At 43.6% G+C, this 20,060-nt stretch overlaps 1 protein-coding gene and 1 long non-coding RNA gene across 3 annotated transcripts in view; one reads left to right on the top strand and one right to left on the bottom strand.

Annotated features, from left to right (window-relative positions):
• Window positions 1–387: 387 nt before the first annotated feature.
• On the bottom strand, window positions 388–2,359 carry LOC308384764. The gene is made up of 3 exons (XR_013969391.1): window positions 2,233–2,359; window positions 1,597–1,726; window positions 388–1,163 (listed from the first exon to the last, which is right to left on the bottom strand). It is a non-coding gene; the product is annotated as an uncharacterized lncRNA (long non-coding RNA).
• The window catches only part of thrb (thyroid hormone receptor beta), a gene marked incomplete at its 5' end in the record, with an annotated part of 110,820 nt that continues 93,085 nt past the window's right edge, over window positions 2,326–20,060 (top strand). For both annotated transcript variants that reach the window (XM_080863351.1, XM_080863353.1), the window contains one exon: window positions 2,326–2,742. The remainder of the gene's footprint in view (window positions 2,743–20,060) is intronic.

The following is a 20,060-nucleotide window of genomic DNA, read 5'->3' as shown; positions in this document are numbered from 1 at the left end:
ATTCATGAAACTCCACATCAGAGTAAAAATAAATACAGACCATGAAGAATGAATCTCCAGGCAGATTGTCAGCTGAGCTGATCTTCTTAGCTTGGACCAGATATTCAAACTTTGTATTTTGTACTTTGGAAGGTGGACAAATGTCCTGAATATGCCATTCACTTGTTAAAACCATCCTGTAGTCTTTAGGCTTTGTATTGTTTAAACTATTTTAAGTTTGTATGTTTAGATTATATTTGAACTCAAACAGAGTTGAAAATGTTTTATTAATCAGTGCATTTTTCTTCGTAGCCGAGCAACATTTGATGATGATTTCTCTACTGCATCCAGTTATCAAATGTAGCTTTGTCTTGTATAAAAATGTGAGTCAAGAGTCAAATGGCTTTATTGTGATTTCAACCACATACAGTGGTTTAGTACACAGCGAGAAAAGACGGCGTAAATCAACACAGGACGACAGAAAGTGCACGTGTGCAACCCCAGAAAGAACAGAACGATGTAAGCACACAACAGTGCAACAGGAAAGTGCAATAATGACAGTGGGTTGTGCAAAAAGACTGAGCATTGTGCAAAAGGTACTTGAGGTAATGAAATGTATGAAGGTACGTGTGTGTGTGTGTGTGTGTTCCTGTCTAGCTATCTTTGTGAGGACCGAAATCTGCATTCTACTATACTTGTGAGAACCAGCAGTCGCTTGTGAGGACACACAACCCGGTCCTCACATTGTTGAAGGCATTTGAAGGCATTTTTGAGGCTCAAAATGGGGTTTTAGTGTCAGGGTTACAATTAGGTTATGGTTAGGTTTAGGGTCAGGGGCTAGGGAAACCATTATGTCAATGAGGGTCCTCACTAAGATAGCTGAACGGGGTTGTGTGTGTGTGTGTGTGTCTCAGACCAGTGTCTGAGTGTTCAGGAGACTGATGGCCTGTTTCGTAGTCTGGCCCGAATGCTCTGGTACCTCTTGCCAGAAGGCAGCAGGCTGAAGCCTTAAATGGTTTAAGTCAAGTCAACTAATTGAGGTTAAGAGTCTGAAGAGAGTGTGAAAGTAAAAATGAAAAAAACCTGGTTTAATATAATTACAAGAATTACAAACTGGAGCTCTGGAGTGACGCTGACTCTTCTCGCTGTGCTGTAAGGCCATCTGACTATATGCTTGAAGTGATCTACAGGAATTAAGGACAAACACTACTTCACTAGAAGCAAAAGCCTTGTGAAAGCTGTGATAAGTGTCAAACCAAGTCTTTTATACAAACCACAGTTACACTGATCACTAACCAAAACCCACATGTCACTGACTCTTAGTCTTAAAATGGTTAACAGATCATTTACAGTTGTATGAATCGTCCCTGTCAAGTTGTGATCAGACAGAATTCTGTCCAAGGTTTGAATATTCAGTCCTGCAAAAAGTTCATTTAAAACTATTAAGAACGTAGTAGAAGCACCTGTGGTATAAATGTGAAACCCCTCAGTAATTTTCATTACTTGACATCAAAGTACCTGAGATGAACCTGGTAATAATTTCACATTTCTGCATTGTCTCGTTCTCAAATGTTCACATTCAGCAGATTTTCAGAAAACTTGACCTCTGATCTTTACCTTGAGGCTGCGCTAACTGAGATTCGAACTCATCCAAGGCTTTAGTAGATCCACCTGTGGTGTCGATTTCAAAATCCGATGTCACCTTGTTCTCCAGTCATTACACTCACAACTTGGAGGGTTGCCCACCCTGCACGGTGAGGAGGATCCCCGCCAAAAGGAAAGCAGTGAGGAAAAACCCAAGATGTTATATTTCTGGTAGACAGAGTAACTTTTGAAGTCACAAATTTATTACATCACAGTATATTGACATTCAAGTTCAGATGACCTAATTCTCTATGATACAGCCAGATTAACATCCTTCTTTTCATCAGTGGTTTACTTTAATAGTTTTCACTGTTGTTGCTGCAGTCTGTGAAAACAAGAGCATTGCTGTGGAAATCCAACCTTACTTAATGTTCTGCACACACGTGAAACAATGAATCGAGTAAATGATGGCTTATGTGAAACAAAGACACGATTAGAAAACAGTATTCAGGTTTCTGCATAAAGCATTTGTTACATACTTGTGTGCACATGCATAACTTGCATTCTAATGTAGCTATAGAAAGTGACGCAAAAATGACTAAAGTTCAATATATGTGCTGTATTTAGGCCAGTGTTGCGTATATATGCAGTAGTAGTGTGTTAGCCCACCTCACACGAGTGCAGAATAAAGCCGGAGCAGCGTTTCCTGCCCTGTCGGCATGTACCAGGCGGGCCTACTGTACCAGCAGCCAACCGCCATCGAAAAAGAGCGAGGAGAAAAAAACTTGGAGTTTGTAATAAGGGCGAGGCTTATTTCGCGCAGTTCCTGCTCTGCTCTCTAATTCCCCACAGCGTTCAGTCGGAGAGCTGCTGTCGTCTGTAATGTGTCTGAGCTGCTTCTTTTCAGCGTTTGTTTTCGCCTCCACGTTGAAGTTTTCAGCGTCCAGAGCAAACACTGACACAGTCGCTCACACCGTTAGCTCACCCTGCACTCAGTCCGCTCCGCGCGCATAGACCTCGCCTGATTTGCACTGGCGCGGGTCATTTCAGGTTAAACCCTGGCGCTGTGTCCCGTTCACTTTAACCGACGGAGATCAACGCTGGTTCCAGTTGAGGCGGAATGCACACCCACTGGGACTCCGAGTGATATTTGGACACGGGCTTCGTCTTGCATATGCGGTATGTTTGTTTTAGAGGGTGGGGTTGGGGGTATTTTTGACAGCAGTCTTGCTATTAACAGCAGCCTCTCCAGAAACTAGCTGTGCGCCACTGTGGTAGCTAAATCGCGGTGCGTCGCGCTTCCTAAGCTAATGTTCATATTAATTTTTAACATAGCCGCAAATGTGTTTATGTCCTATGAAGGGACGGCGTATAACGAACTTCATTCACAATTCGTGCAATTCAAGTGCCGTGCTAATCGTGGGATTGTTGGTTCGTGGACAAACGTGACTTGGACCTCAGCAGAAGTGTCGGGTTCTGTGTAGCAGTTCGGTGCGCAGTTCTTTTTGAAACAGCAACGTTTCATAACACATATTTAAACATAACAGCGATCTGACCCTGCTCTCCGCGTCCACGGCGGTGTGTGTTGTCGGAGTGAGGCAGCAGGAATAAAAGAAGAATTTCGCTAAAAGTTAAAGTTTTTTTCCGTTCCCGGCGTGTTTTACCGTCGCCGAATTGCACACTTGCTTGTAATAATGCAGAAACTTTCATCCGCGTTTTTTCATAGTTGGCTAATGTCAACAGAAAGCGAGAGGCCGTGCAGTTGTCAGATATTTGGCTCGAGGTTCTGTCAGGAAAACAGAACAGCGCGTACCCCGGAATGGCTTTGATAAAGACTTGAGGGAGTTGCTTTCGGGCCCAAGTTATCGTTTCCCTCATAGCTCAGAGTATCCCACGAGCAGTGAGCACGGCTCGGTTTACTTCTGTCACTTGACTTAAATACATGTATGTCACCTACATTTCCGCCTTAACCTTTGCTTTCGGTTTAACAACAGGAACTTTCACTCAAGTGTCCAGCTAACATCTGGCGTGTAAAACAAGCAGACCCTTCCACAGTGCATTAGCGACTTTAGTGTTTGGGATTACATAGAGTCGGCGGCGCTGGATGATTGGCTCTAGTGGACAGAGTCGATCCCAAGTGTTAAGCTATTTACAAACAAGCGTCACCTGTCCTACGTGCCTCGCCGTAGTGCGATATTCGTTTAACAAGCTGTAGTGATACTTTCACGCACTGTTGGGGGGGCTAACGCGTGCGAGGCTGAGCGAGACAGCTGATTGTGGGAATTTGTGTTCTTTTGTTTTTGTTTCGTTTTTGCCTTGATGCTGTGATGAGAGGCTTTATGTGTTGCACAGCACTTACTATATGACTGCAGCTGCTGTTCCAAGTGAACAGTAACAGCATTAATCCAGGTGAAAACGTTGCCCTCTGTGCCCAAAACATCGAAAGATCATTTCAATTATAGAATTCAGAATTAACAGACATTTTCAAGCACCGTACGTTTTATTTCAAAAAGGGAGAAATTAAAGGAAGCAGTGGTTTTGAATGAATGGTATTTAAGGTCATTCTGTCTTTGCAACTTTTTGCAAGAGCGTGTGAGGACAGTATTCACTTGTGACATCAGTATATCTAATCTGCACTGTTTGCAGCAGAACCAGCTGCAGCAAATAGATGTAATGTGTTGGTTGGCTGTTGTTAAGCATTTGTGTGCGTTGAAACCTGTTTGAATGTATTTAAGGTGGAGCCTTGACAGTCGTCAGTTTTGTCCCCTAATAAAGAAAAGCTGAGGCGCCGCAAAGTAGGTTTCTGACAAGTCCGTTAATAAAATTCTGAGAGATCAAAGGTATTGTGCAGATTTCATTTCTAAGAAGCTTCTATCAGCTGTTCCATTATTCACAAGGGGTCGTGGCAGCAAATAGCTCTGCATATTTGATTTGGCAGATCATTATACCCGATGCCCTTCCTGATGCGATGCCAGGGACCTTTTGCATGTTAGACAACTGTGTAAACCATTACACTATTTTGCTGCTGTGCTCAGTGACTGTGTACATTCCTGTTTGTAGAGTCTACATGTTTCTGGGTCACACTCGTGTTTATCAACCAGGGTAAGAATCCAGATGAATTCAGAAGGTGCAATTTCAGAGTTCCTAGTCTGAATAGGGTTTCTTACTTGGAAAGTCAGAGCAACACTACCAACAATCCGAGATGGTGGCAGTGAACATAAACAGTAATAAAACGGAAACTTTGAAACTGTCCTGCCACTTTTTCTATTTGTGACTCACTAAATAAGCACTGACCAGGCTCTATCATGAATGTACTTCAGCAGTACGAGTCTTGTGCTGTGATGCTTGACGGCTCTACCTTACTAAGAAGCTTTCTTTTGAATGCACAAACTCGGGACTGAAAACACTTCCAATTTCCGAGGTACCTGACGCAGTCTCTTGTTTGTCCATTATTAACAATGAGCAATAACATTACAGACCAGCCAACGATGCCCCTGTGATGAGTTCACACAGCAAGACTGCGTGAACTCATCTGTGTATGCAGTTAATGGGCATGCTAATGCAAACAGGGCACATTTGAACCACAAATACTATTTGAATTTAATGGGAACGATTTGACTTTTTTACTACCGAAGACCTCAAACTGCTCCCCGATGACTGCGCGTAGCTGTGGCAGACTGGCTAGCTTTACCTGACAGTTTGCACTCGACCTCCTTTACTAATTATCACGTAAAGAAGTTCCACACAGGGCTTATTGAAGCTGTAGTCGCCTCTGGTTTTATCCTTTTACTCTTTTAATGTTTGCACAGTGCCAATAAATCGAATCAGTGTCACACTATCTCACAGTATATTTGCTTGAAGTTGGTAGTGCATTCTTTTATTTGTGTTTGCAAACAGCTTTGCTAGGTGCCACTTTCCATTGCCACCAGATCATCGTATCTCACCAGGCACCGGTAAGAATGAGAGGGAAATGGACGTTTTAGAGCAGCGGTCCCCAACCCCCGGGCCACGGCCCGGTACCGGTCTGTGAGTCGTTTGGTCCCGGGCTGTGAGAGTTGAGGCTCGGGTGTGAAATTTATGGTTTTCAGGGTTTTTATTGTTAACTCAGCTTCCCTGGGTCTTTCCCGTGTTGTAGTTGTGCGTCTTATTTTGAAAGAAATGTTTACACGTTACCATAGCGACCAGAGAGCATTAAGGAGCAGAGAGGAGGACGTTACGCTCAATGTTGTTGGTGCACTTCAGGAGGACGCTGCTAACAAAATTCAAATTCAAATTCAAATTTTATTTGTCACGTACACAGTCATACACAGTACGATATGTAGTGAAATGCTTGGACAACTGCTCGTGACCTAAAGAAAACAAAAAAGGAAAAGGCTATGAATAAGATAGGAAATAAATATGAAAAATTAAAAAGGGTAAATTTAACTAGGAAGGAATAAAATATATATTAAGGTTAAAAATGAAATAACTGTACAACACAAATTAGAATGAAGGGTAAATTTAACTGGGAGAATAAGATAAAATATATAAATTAAAGTTGAAATTAAAATAACTGTACAACAAAATACACAATATAGAACCATATAAGAATGTATGAAGAAATCTAAATCTAAATAAATATATACACAATAACAGCAGCTGTACAAGTATTAACTGGAAATGAAGAATATAGTGACCAGTGTTGTGCAAAAAAACAATGTGTGCAAAAACAATGTCCAGAATGTCCAGTGTGTGTGTAAGAACTGTATGTGTGGGTCAGTACTGTGTGGTGGTGTGATTGAGAGACCGTATCGCCTGCGGGAAGAAGCTCCTCCTCAGTCTCTCTGTGTTGGTCTTCAGGGAGCGGAATCGCTTTCCTGACCTCAACAGAGAGAACAGTCTGTTGTTGGGATGGCTGAGGTCCTTCACGATCTTCCTGGCCTTGGTCCGGCACCGCCTGCTGTAGATTGAGTGCAGGTCAGGGAGCTCGGAGCGGATGGTGCGCTCAGCTGACCGCACAACCCTCTGTAGAGCTCGTCTGTCCTGCATGGTGCTGTTCCCGAACCAGGTTAAGATGTTTCCCGCCAGGATGCTCTCTATGGTGCACGAGTAAAAGTTCCTGAGCACCTTGGAGGGCAGTTGGAAGTCTCTCAAGCGTCTGAGGTGGTAGAGACGCTGTCGGGCCTTTTTCACCACGGTGTTGATGTGACAGGACCATGACAGGTCCTGCGTGATGTGAACTCCGAGGTATTTGAAGCTGTCCACTCTCTCCACTGGGCACTCGTTGATGACGGGGGTCTGGTAGTTCCTCTCCTGCTTAGTGCTGAAGTCCACTATCAGCTCCTTTGTCTTACTGACGTTTAGAAGGAGGTTGTTCCTCTGGCACCAGTTCTCCAGATTCCTAATCTCCTTCAGGTAGGCCGTCTCGTTGTTATCAGAGATCAGGCCCACCACGACGGTGTCGTCAGCAAACTTGATGATGGTGGTGGAGCTGGTAGTGGCCACACAGTCATATGTGTACAAAGAGTACAGCAGGGGGCTCAGAACACACCCCTGGGGGGCTCCAGTGCTGAGAGTGGTGGAGGCTGAGACATGTCCGCCCATCCTTACTGCCTGTGGTCTGCCAGTTAGGAAGTTGGAGATCCACTGACACATAGATGAGCTGAGTCCCAGATGCTCCAGCTTGGTGGTGAGTGTGGAGGGAATTATGGTGTTAAATGCAGAGCTGTAGTCTATGAAGAGCATTTTAACATAATTCCCCCTTCTAGTGTCCAAGTGAGTGAGTGATGTGTGGAGGAGATGAGAGATGGCATCGTCTGTGGAACGATTTGGACGGTAAGCGAACTGTAGTGGGTCCAGTGTGTCTGGTAGTGAAGAAATGATGAAGTCTCTGACCAGGCGTTCAAAGCACTTCATCACTACTGAGGTGAGGGCTACAGGGCGATAGTCATTGAGAGAAGCAGGGTGGGGTTTCTTCGGGACAGGAACAATGATGGACTCTTTGAAGCATGTGGGGATCACCGACTGAGATAGAGAGATGTTGAATATCTCAGTGAACACAGGAGCTAGCTGGTATGCGCAGTCTCTGAGGATACGACCTGGGATGCCGTCTGGTCCTGCTGCTTTCCTGGTGTTCACTCTCTTGAAGGCTCTCCTTACTTCATGCTCGGAGATGACGAGCACGTTTCCGGTGCTGGCAGTATCTTCCTGTCTGCAGCCGTTAGCGCCGCTAACACTAGCATTGTTGGAGACCTTAGCTGCAGCCTCGAAGCGAGCATAGAAAGTGTTCAGCTCGTCTGCCAGAGTCACGGCCGCGTTCGTCATACCGGTCGTTGGTGCTTTATAGTCCGTTATTGTCCTTAGTCCCCGCCACAGGCTCCTAGAGTCACTCTGTTGGAGTTGTGACTCTAGTTTCCTCCCGTAGCGCTGCTTCGCCTCTTTCACCGCCCTCCGCACGTTATATGACGCGGCTTTGTACGGGTCCATGTCCCCCGTCATGAGTCCCGTGTTGTAGGCAGCGGTGCGGGATCTCAGAGCGTCGCGGATGGTTTTATCCACCCACGGCTTCTGGTTGGGAAACGTTGTGATAGTCTTTGTCTCCACGGTATCATCCGCTAGTTTCCCGATGAATCCCACAACCGCTTCCGTAAACACGTTGACGTCATCGTCGGAGCTGTTTCTGAACATGCCCCAGTCTGCGTCATCGAGTGCGTCCTGTAACGCGGCCACCGATTGATCCGTCCAGCGCGCGACCTTCCTCTGAACCGGAACTTCCTGTTTCAGCCTTTGTTTGTATTTTGGCATGAGGAAGATGGCGGCGTGATCAGATTTGCCAAACGGGGGGCGGGATTGTGCCTTGTAGCCGTCCTTGACCGTAGTGTAGCAGTGGTCCAGTGTCCTTTCACCCCTGGTGGGGCAGGTGATGTGTTGATAAAAGTTCGGCGCTGCGCGTTTGAGGTTGGCGCTATTAAAGTCCCCCGTCACAATAAGCGCAGCGTCCCGGTGTTGTGTCTGGTGCTGTGTGAGTGCCTCATGCAGCTCGCATAAGGCGGTGACCGTGTCCGCTTGTGGTGGAATATAAACGGCACTTACAATGACCGATGTAAATTCCCGAGGTAGATAAAAAGGACGGCACATGATGGACAGTAGTTCCAGATTTGGTGTGCAGGAGCGTGTGAGAGGAACAACGTTCGCACTGTTGCACCAGTTGTTGTTCACCATTAAACACACGCCGCCTCCCCTTGACTTCCCCGAGTCCCGTGTCCTGTCCATGCGGTGAACCGAGAAGAACTCGGCCGGCTGGATGGCGTGGTCCGGCACCGCTGGGTTCAGCCATGTCTCGGTGAAGCAGAGGAGATTGCAGTCCCGAATGTCTCTCTGGAACTTTATCCTGGCCCTGAGGTCGTCAAGCTTGTTCTCCAGTGACTGGACGTTGGCGAGCAGGATGCTAGGCAGAGGTGTGCGGTGTGCACGAGCTCTCAGCCTGTTCCTGACGCCGGCTCGCTTCCCTCTAGGCCGCCGCCGCTTCCCTTTGTTCTCCCTCGAGATCTCACTCGGCCAGCTCGGATCCGGAGTTAAAAACTTCGAATTGTGAGTACATTGTATACCAATAGAAACAAGAGTGTCACTGTCATACCTAATGTACCCAATGGTGATGATTTTGCCGATTTAGAAACGCTGAAAGCTAACTTAAAAAACAAAGACAAAGAAAAAGTGGTCGGAACAGTCGTGACGGCAGCCGACCTCACCGGCGCCATCTTCCCAAAGTTACACAATTACACACTGAATTCACGTTTATTGTTATATTTACTAAATACCAGTTTGTGTCGTATCTTTTATTTTGTTGTATTTATCCGCCACACCTTAAACGCCGGTCTGTGAAAATATTGTCTGACATGAAACCGTCTGTGGAGCAACGAAGGTTGGGGGCCGCTGCTGTAGACAAAAAAGGACTGTTTGGTTAATTGAAACCCATTCTCATCCTAGTGTGCAGCTAAAACGCACACTTCTCTTGTTTCCTCTGCTGTGGCTTATGCTAGATTTATTGAGTGTGGTGTGTGCGAAGTCTTTGGATACTTTCAGTATCTTAGCTAACTCTTTTATTTCTTTTGTCTGGAAGCCTTATTATAATTTGTGTGCACATTCTTTTAATAACCATGCTGTGGTAGTCGTAATCATCATTTTTGCTCACAGAATGAGAAGTTTGGTTTGCCTGAACAAAGTCGTCTGGGTTGGAGTGAAATTCAGAGTCCATGGAAAAAAATAGAATTTCTTGGTATATGCTGTCAGGTATATTTCTTAGAAAGACAACTGGAATTTATACACTTTATACACTTCAAATCAGTCACTGAATTTGTGCAACACGTCAAATGATCGATGGCTCTAATCGCTGCATTATGGCTTTCATAGTTGCATAGCCACACCATGTGTGCAGTGACAGGGAGAATCTGTCAGTCTCTGCTACATCAGTTTTCACTGTTGTTATTTGATCCTGTGATGTTTGGGTATCACAGGATTTTAGACAGGCTACTGGTAGCCACTTTTAAAATGAGCTAGCTGCCTGCTGTCTGTTTATTACTGAACACAGTGATGTTCACAGAGGCAGCTGTTGTTATGGAGCTTCCTGTTTGGCTCTGGTAAGAGCTCGACCGTAGTCCAACAGAACCTTGCTTAGGCCCAAGCAGCTGGACCGTGGTATGCTGTGAGGGGAAACATAAAGTGTCCGTCCCGCCTATCAGGTCTTGCACTCGTGCTGCAATCAGCTGATTTCAGTTGGCGTGTCAGAGGAGGGAAATTGCGATACAGGCTAAAGCATGGATTATTTTTATTGCACAAAAGGACACGATAAACGGTAAATGTCCTGCATCCAGGACAGAAACAACTGCACTGTGCTGCTAACACAACTTTGGTTCTCTGCAAGCATCTGCACAGACAGCATGCTAACGCTAAGCTAGCCAAGGACCCAGTGTGAAACCTGAGTGAATGCTGAACACGAGCAGCAGAGCCTGAACGTCAACAGGTAACAAACAGCCTCCTCTTCTACCTGTTCAGGTTCCTAAAGCAGAAGCACTGTGTCGATCACCTTTTTGTGCTGCTGTTCAGTTTCACGTTGTGCGATCAGCTTCGTATTCACTAAGATCTTAGAGACGTGTGTGTCCTCATTCGGGATTTGTGTTGGTGTGTGAGGGTGTAGCCTCTGGTTTATATTGTTAAATTATGAGTGTGTTTCACAGAGTAACATGAAAGTAACGTTACAAGTAGTGTAATGAATTACTTTTCCCTGGGAGTGATTACTGCATTACTTTTAAGTAAGTGTTGTGTGTAATATGTGTAATCGTGACAAATAGAAAGCAGCGTACCTCCACAAACACGCAGAGCATCAGATTCATGTGGATGAGTGGAATTTCCTCGTTGCTGCTTAGTGATGAGGGAGACTCTCAAAACGGAGCCAATGAGAATCAATAATTCATATAAATCAAATGATTGGAAAGCTTGAAAGTTCATTTTCACTCCAAAGTAAAGGTATAACTCATTTGATTTAAATATGATTTATTTTCTGTCAAAAGTGAAACAATGTACAGATAAATGTGCTGTGGAACATCACACCACAGAATTCTAAATATAAAAAATAGAAGTTGAATAAAATAAATAAATTCTGAGCAAAAACAAACAAAATGGAAAACTAAATTCTTTGGTCACTTCCAAATAAGTAATGTAGATATTAGCACATAATACTGCGGTCGGCAGGAAACCAGCCCGTCTGTCTCTGGACACGCTGGTTGTCTGTGTGTTGTTGCTGTGTGTTGTTGCTGTGTACTGGGCCACGTTGTGGATTTCCTCCAATACTTTGGCCTGACACTTGTGATATACACTTGTGTGAAGTGTTTTCAGCTGAGCGTTGTGTGCCTGGAGTCAAATGGTTTGACCACACAGAACCCCATAGTTACCAAAATAAGTTGGCTCCCGTTATCTTCACAAGTCTTTATTTTATAGTGCGCTGCGTCTGTCACGATGTGGCTGGAATGAGTTCTGTCGACTTTATTTCGACAGTCTATTTCTATCTGGTCGTTTAGTCTGACGTCACTAGCCGTGTCTGGACCTAAACTCCGCTGCAGGTCCATATATCAAACGATCACTATGGCATTACTGAGAGTTGAAAACTGTCTAAAGTCTTTCATCTTTAATAAAATGATCAGCGTTCTGCTCTACCAGGTGTAACAATTGAGTTTAACATCCAGGCATCCATGAAAACAGAATTTATGACATTTAACGGAGTTAGAAGTTAGCAGGGAGTTAGCTCGCTAGCTTCTATCTAAATACAATATAGCATGTCCTGGCTGCGGGGTTTTGGAAACAAATTAAAACGTACAGCTCTGCTATCACTTCCAACATAAATGAAGACAGAAAGCTAAACAGCAGTGACGTTTGTAGGGTTACTGAAGTTGGGCTAGCTGGTATATAATGATGTGCTACGTGACCGCTAGCGACACAGCTATGTTAGCATAATATAAACAAGCTAACTTTTTTTCCACTTGATAAAAGTTACCGTGAGTGTTCTCGGTGGTCAGGAACAAATGTAATCGCATGGCAGGATGCTGTAAAAGGACCAAACTTCAGCCAGGAGAACAACTGAGATAATCCATCCACAATACGAGGTTAGTCATTCATATACTGCTGCATGGGCTGGGCTGTAGTTACATCCCAAGGTTTTAAAAACTGAGCTTAAATAAATGATTAGCGGTAATAAAAGCCGAGGGAGGTCAACAGTGATCACTGACTGTTTTAGGAGCTTTTTGAGATCAAATAGAAGAAAATACATAACATTAAACATGTTAACAACACAAAAGCCATATTAAACGCAGACTACTTTAGACCCGGAAGTAGGATTCGTCACGTCATCACTTAACGACCGGACAGAGGGAAAGTTATTTTGAAATGATTGCCATTTCATTGCCCTGTCCTACTAACTGGCCTTGAGGAGTCAGATGAGCTTGAGCATAGTAGAGATGATCCTGTGTGGTAAATCAGTCCTACCTAATCTCCCTGTGGTCCCACGTTGTTGCTGACACAGCCCTTAACCTGCTGTGTTGTGTTTTTTAAAAAAGGCTTTGGATCTCAGTTCCATCCACATGAATGCAGCTTTCCTACAGTTGTACTCGTCAGTGAGCTGATGCCTTAAATGTTCTTCAGGATAAACACGTTCACTAAGTTTTCGTGTGTCTGAGAGAAGCTGGTAAAATATGAACGCCTCAGTTCAGCAATGAACTTAGTGAGCAGCAGTAAGTGGCACAGTGACGTCTGAGCCCTTAGGTTTGTTGTCTCACTATTGGCTGCCCTTACTTATTGCCCTAAGTAGATGTGGGGTCTTGTTGAAGCTGAAGGCAAAACCTGCAACTGTACTCAAACATGCAGTGTTTTGTAGGTTGTAAACCCTTTAAACTAGTGGCAGCTCGTTAAAACACTTGAAAGTATGTGTCAGGATGCAAAGTGAAACAAACCTGATGAACTGTTTTATGTTTCTGTAGAGTTTCACACAGTTTCACTGGATGACTGAGTGAGTGCTTAATTGAGTGGCTGTACAAACCAGACAAAGCTCAGTAACAGCCTTTCTACAAGTTTGAACATTCTGCTCTTTTTATTGTACCTGATACTTCATATATCCCACAGACCACATCTGTCTGTGCTCTGATCAAAGCATTCATCCAGCTGATGGCTCAGATATGTTGTGTTTCATCACACTGGCTCTTTCTTTCAAATGCAACCTCTGCTGTTCTTGACCGTAGTTAAAGCTCAGCTTTACGCCTCAGGGACGTGCGATTGGGAAATCTTATCTTCAAAAGACAGCCGAAGTCTCGTCGCTGTGAACCCAACACGGGGTTCTATGAACGTGTTGTGGATTTCATTATTTCATGGCAGAACTGTTGTATTTTGCATTTTGCTATGGTCGGGATTGTTGTTCCTAACGTTTCCTCCCTGCTGCAACATCTTTGGCAGTTACTAAAAGTCTGACTAATGCAACAGTTTGTGTCCAAAATGCTATGATTATGTGTTCTTTTATGGAATTCAAATAGTGGTGTTGCCACTCTGCTCAGGAATGCTTGGACACAGCTGGAGCGTGCTGCAGCAGCTGTTTAGAAGATCAAATCTGTCAGTGTTTGCAGAGATGTAGAATAGAATAAAATAGAATAGAATTCAACTTTATTGTCATTGCACATGTCACAGGTACAAGGCAACGAAATGCAGTTTGCATCCATCCAGAAAGTGCGTTAGCAATAATATAGATATGTGAGTATATTACAGAAATGGGTCTATTATGGTATGTTATAATGTACACGGTATGAAGTATGTTGTGAATATTCTATAACTATAAGTATGTACAGGCTATGTACAGGCTATAAATATGAAACTATACAGAAATATGAACTATGCAAGTTGTAAACAGTTGTAGGATTAAAAATTATCGTATGTACAGAATGATTATTTACACAGAACTATACAGTAGTGCAGTTAAGAGGTATATAAAGTGCTAGTGGTTGTGAGTGGTGGTTCAGTCCATGTTATTATTGTGTGTTTGAGGGTACAGTTGTCCATTGTGTGTGTGTGTGTAGGTGGTTGTGGGTGTGTGTATGTTCAGTCCTTGAGTTTAACGTGGGTCAGATGTCAGGAGTCTGACAGCTGTGGGGAAGAAGCTGTTCCGGTACCTGGTGGTCTTAGTCCGGAGGCTCCTGTAGCGCCTCCCAGAGGGCAGGAGGGTGAAGAGTCCATGTGAAGGGTGACTGGGGTCTTTGATGATTCTGCTTCCTGTAGATGTCCTTTATGGCAGGAACTCGTCATAAACACAAACCTTTGTGTTGCATTGGTCATTATCAGGGCATCAAGTAAACAAAATGTTTACCTTTGGAATATGGAATCTCACATAACATAGCAAAGGTTAAATGTAGTGTGTGAGTACGCAGCGTGACTTCAGGCACAGCTAGTGTCTGTTTGGATGCATGACATCAGTCCAGCAAACCTATCAGAGTGTTGCCACATCTGTAACGAGCTCTTTGTGTCACCTGCAGGTTTTCCAACAGTTAACTAAAGCTAACTCTTATGCTAAGCAATATTTAGCTGCTTTTCTTTCAGTACTTACTGCAAACCATGCTCAGCTGGATCCAAGCCTGAACTCTGATTGCTAAGTTAAAATGCTCCAACTAAACTTCTTTTCATAACAAGGATCACTGCAAAGGTCTGCTTGCTATAAAATGTCGAGGGGTAGAAATCCTGCCTGTGCTTTTATTGCCAATGGCGTGCAAAGCTGTCAGCTGATCAGCAAAGATCTCATCTGTTCATTTGGGTGCTGCAGCTTCACTGGGACAAGTTCTGTTTTGTTTCTGTGATTTTCTTTTCTTGCTTGATAATTGCAAGAAACAGTACATTTAGTTTTTTTACACTCTTTTTATTACTACATAGGTCCATGTGTTATTTGAGCCTGACATATACTTCCCCTTCAGGGCTTCCCGTGGAAGCATTTCTACACTTTGGGGGGTAATTGGACAGTTTCTGTCTGCTGTGTTAACAAATAATGGGGGACTTCATTGAAATTAACCCAGAGGTTGTTGGTTTTGAGTCCCTGTTCAGTTTAACATCAAAGGCTGAGTGATTTGATTAATGAACGGCTATTATTATTAGTAGTAGTAGTATAACACACACAAGGACTTTCTTATGTAAAATAATAATATGATTGTGCACAAAGTCAGATTGGTGTTGTTAAATTTTTTTAAACGAGTTTTCAATGAATTCCCCGACAGCCACATTAGCCATCTGTCGTCATTAACATAGCAGACTGCAGTTATGTAAAAGATGACAGATAGCAGATGGAATATTGAGCTGTGCCATGCTGAGGCTGTGCAGAGCAGCGAGGGGACCACAGCTGGACTGAGGAGAGTCCAGAGTGTGGAGGACCAACCTGAGCTAATAGAAATACAGAGCAGCCCGGTCAGTGTGCTTCAGGCCCGAGGAGCAGAGGGGGCAGGTGGAGCAGCGTGAGGCTGCAGGCACGTAATAATCTTCACCCAGCAACTACTACGCTTACACTGATTTGTTCAAATGTGCTTTTTATATTGTTGTAGCCAGCTTTAGGTCAGTTTTAGCACTCAGTCAGTTTAGTCGTTCACACACACACGTTAGCGTTATGCTAATGCTGTCCTTCTGCAATAATAAAATAATGAGTTGATGGAGCCGTGCATCTGTTGGACGGCTCCATGTCCGTGTGCCTTCCTGCAAAGGAAATCTGTGAATCCTACGAGGGACGGCGAGAAAGCATGAACATAATGAGACTGCTGTAATTTTGTGGGATTTTCCCGCATTACAAGTGCTACATTTGCAGGATTTGATTACATAATATTGGCGATGTAAGTCTCGCCCTGTACACGGTCTCGTTGTCTATAGAAAGTATTTGGTTGGCACTACTATAATGTGTGAATCTGTCATAGTGACGAGGAGGAATAAGTCTTGACAAACTGTGCTGGGTGGTGTGATCTGTGCCTGGCTGTACACACTGTACTCTGCAGCTGTCAGAAACAACTGCTCACATACAGACAACTGTCCAACCTGTGAAGTCATGAAAACATGCGCCCTCGTGTTGTCTCGGCTATCAAGTGTAGCAAGTTGAATTTTAATGGTGAAATGTGTCCTTTACACGTTATTTTTCAAGAAAGACAATCAGAAAATGAAATGTCGTAGTTAGACGTTACACTGCCACAGCTGGCCTGTGCAGTGATGCCACACGCTATCAAACGATCACTGCTGCGAGTGAGAAGAACGTCAGTATCATTTGTGCTCCGTGCTTAGAAATAATGTGCATTTGGCTGAGTATGCTCATTAAAAAAAACAATGTTAAGAGGTCTGGTACGCCGTGTACACGTGGGATTATGCTTAGAGCTCACACCTTGGCATTGCAAATTATAAGCTGTGAAAAACGTGGTGTTAAAAGTGGCCTTTGATGGGAAGTCACTATTAAAGGAGAAGCTATGGTTAACATTAGGGCAACAGCATTAACATTTGCTGCCTACTTTTCAGTATTATCAGTCGCACCTGTCAGTCATTGCTAGTTGATAAACCATGTTAATGTAACCGGTAACTAGGTTGTTTGTTCTAGAGTATTCTGTTGCTTTGAAAGTCCCAGACTGAGGCTGAGAAGTCCACCAACAACTAGACTGAAGGCTGGCAGCACAGCACTGCCTGAGACAACCAGAAGTACTCTTTTGTTTGGGCACTAAGAGAATCTCAAAAAGTTACATTACTGTAGTTTTTGCACTACGTCAGACAGCTTGGATATCTGTGTAGAGAACATGCCTGATTAGTTTTGTCTTTTTGGTTCAACAAGCATTAAAGATGTACAGATTGTACTGTTGTCCTGATCCTATCCACTGCTCTATGTTTTACACAACCACAGCACTGTAGTGAGGCATAACAAAAGCAGTGCTGTCTGTGTGTCTCTGACTCCTCTTTGACACACAACGTCAGGTTTTGGCAACTCCCTGTAAACCTGCCTACAGGCTGCAATCACTTGTTCAGGGGTGTGTCTCAGAGGGGCCTCGTTCAAACTCATTGTGAGCTGTTGTAATAGAAGTGTAATTATTTCTTGGGCTGCAATGGTTCATTGAGTGACTTGATGCTTCATATGATGCATGAGTCTCACCATGTGAGTTGCATGCGTTTCACCCACATCTGCACCCAGACATGCTGGTGAAAAGCATCCAGGAGCAAAGCTTTGAATAAAGAGTGCGACGTTAAGCCCAAGCAGCTCCGCGTTTTCTCAACCGAATGTGTGATAGCACAGCAGCAGCTGTGAAGATGCTGTTGCAGTTTAACGTGGAGTCTTTTTAAAACCGCAAAAAGCAAAATGCCCAACCTTTACCAAGACGATGAGCTCGAGTGGTGTGAAGGGAAACTTTTTTTGTTCTCTTTTGCAACTATAATCAGCATTGAGGTCTTTACTGAGAACAGCTGCCAGGAGTCCTTAATCAAAGCGCCTGGTTAACAAGCTCCAGCGTGAAGGAAAGCTGCTCCCGTCTGCTGCCATTTGTTTTCAAATCATCCTGGAGACACAAAAGATTGCTTCTTTTAAAATAGGAACAGATTCCAAGAAGACAGACTAAAGGCTGGATATTAGGTATACCTCACTGCGCTATTTTTCAAGTTCAGAAAATATTTTCTTCAGAATAAAAATGATGTTTTTGGCACATAAACAGTGAAAGGATTTAATTCTGTAACTTTTATAAAGCATGTTTGTCTGAAACAGGTCTGTCCTCCTGTAAATGAGACATTGAGTCAGTATAAATAAAGGTTAAATGAAAAAAACTGTAGATAAAATGTATGAAAACTATGAAAACCAATGAACAGTTTATTTCGCTTTTGAATGTTTAGTATTGCTCATTAATAAGACAAACGTATTATCAGATTAGTCGGTGTCATAATTGATATAATGCTCAGTTACTAAAGTTATTAATAGCTACGGGCCCATTTTGAACTAAAAGAACAGCAGTAAGTATTGATGAGCAGTGTCAGTGTGAGTAATACTGTATCAGTCCCTGTCTGTGAGTTTAACATTAGCCTCATCAGGACAGAATAACAGGCAGAAACCACCAAGCCTTTGGCAGCGTCCTATTTTTTATAGACATGCAGCTCAAACTTCAGGGCGTGACTGCTACTTCACCCTAGTTTGGATCATATTTCCTTTTTTGTGCATTTATATTACTCCTGGTAAACTGATGCTCAGTAATATACAACATCTGTAATCGCATTTTGAATCTGTAGAACTACATTGGTTTGTATTTTTAGCAGATATTTCAGTAATACTATACGTTTTAATACTTTAATCCTTAACACATCAGCTTACCCAAAGGCATTATATAAAGGGTTAAATTATTCATTTACCAACCTGGAAACGTGGAGTGATAATCAGCTGGACGATGATGGAGACTGTTCAACAAAATTAAAGGAGCTCTTTGAATAAGAACACATCACATGTCAGTGGTAATGCTGGATATTGGTACTGATGCAGCCGGGATCATTTTCTGTCGTGTGATGGAGTTATAAATTACTAACAAACAGGGCGAAATTCAAAGACGCGCTTTGTGTGGCCCCCACGTGCTTGCGTGTTGTGGGGTTGGGGCATGCTCCTGATGAGATGACAGACGTGTCCTGGGGGACGGCCTCCCACCTGTGCTTGGGGTGAACCTGCTGTTGTCTGTGGAAAGCAGCGGGAGCCAGTGGAGGACCTGCACATTCTCAATACCAGTGCTGGGCAGTGCTCACAGGGCCAATGAGGAGGATGTCGGGCCCTCGGGACACCCTCAAGAAGTTTGACTATTTGGCCATATTCACGCTGCCGTACTGGTGGTCGTTTTGTAGGGGTGTGGTTTCTGGAGCAAATACTGACCCCACTGGTGGGTTAAACAGCTTGTATGGCCCTGTGCAGCTCTCCTTGACTAACTGCCTGTCCCGTGGAAGCTCTTCCATGCTCTTGAGACTGTGCTGGGAGACGCAGCAAACCTTCTGACAATGGCACGGTCCTCAGCAGGACCAGGCCTCATGCTACCAGCAGTGACCCTAAAACTGAGCCGTCCAATCGTCAGTGTTCACAGCACAGACCGATAATTGGTCAGTCAGTGACACATGTCGGATTATAAGCTGGTCTCTTCCTTTCATACACAACACCCTCACAGCTACATGCTAACATGTCGTTCCTGTTAGAGCTCCTCACTGTAAGTGTGGACACAAACTCCCCCATAGTAAAGTGTAGGTGGACCAGCACACCAGTGTTCATAACAACAAACCTAACTGGGCACTAACCCTCGCCCAGCTGGAAGGACATTTCAAAAGTTAATAAGGGAAAGTCGCCGAAACAAGAGAGACGGCCACAAGCTGCAGCCTCAGTGAAAGCAATGTTATGAGCAAAGGATCAAAGCAGTAAAAATGAAAAAAGACCAAAGGGTTGAACTTATGCAAGTATCTGAACTTTGTTTTGTTAGATATCTGCATGTAAATCTCCCCTGCAGACATGATATAGTTCAGTTGTTTGACTGCAGTTTAGGGGAAACTGGAAGAATCTTGTTTTTTGGATATATGCTATTGGTTATACAAAAGAATGGTATCTGGGATTTTAGCATTGTTTTGTTGTATTTAATAGTGTATGGTGTTTGGGTTGGATAAACAAGGTAATCAAAGTGTATGAAAGCTTTAAAATAATGGGTTTAATGTCTGTTTCACATCAGAAATGTTGATTTCAGTTACAGGAACTTGAAATGTTGTCATAGACAAGAGTTAACGAATGAAGAAACTTTACAGAGAACACGCTTTCAAAGAAACTACTGAAAAAGAAATCTGCTGAAGAGATATGAAAACTGTCTTTTTCGACTTCTTTTGTTGTTCAGTCTTTTTAGTGTGGAACTGGAAACTAACAATATTTCACGACTCTGGGCTCGTTGTTATTGGCTGTTATTTTATCCATTAAAAGAGATGACGTCATGTGT

Source organism: Rhamphochromis sp. 'chilingali' (genome assembly GCF_963969265.1).
Source record: "Rhamphochromis sp. 'chilingali' genome assembly, chromosome: 17".
NCBI classification, from domain to species: domain Eukaryota; kingdom Metazoa; phylum Chordata; class Actinopteri; order Cichliformes; family Cichlidae; genus Rhamphochromis; species Rhamphochromis sp. 'chilingali'.
Note: the sequence above shows the minus strand (reverse complement) of the source record. Positions and strands in the feature narration are given on the sequence as shown.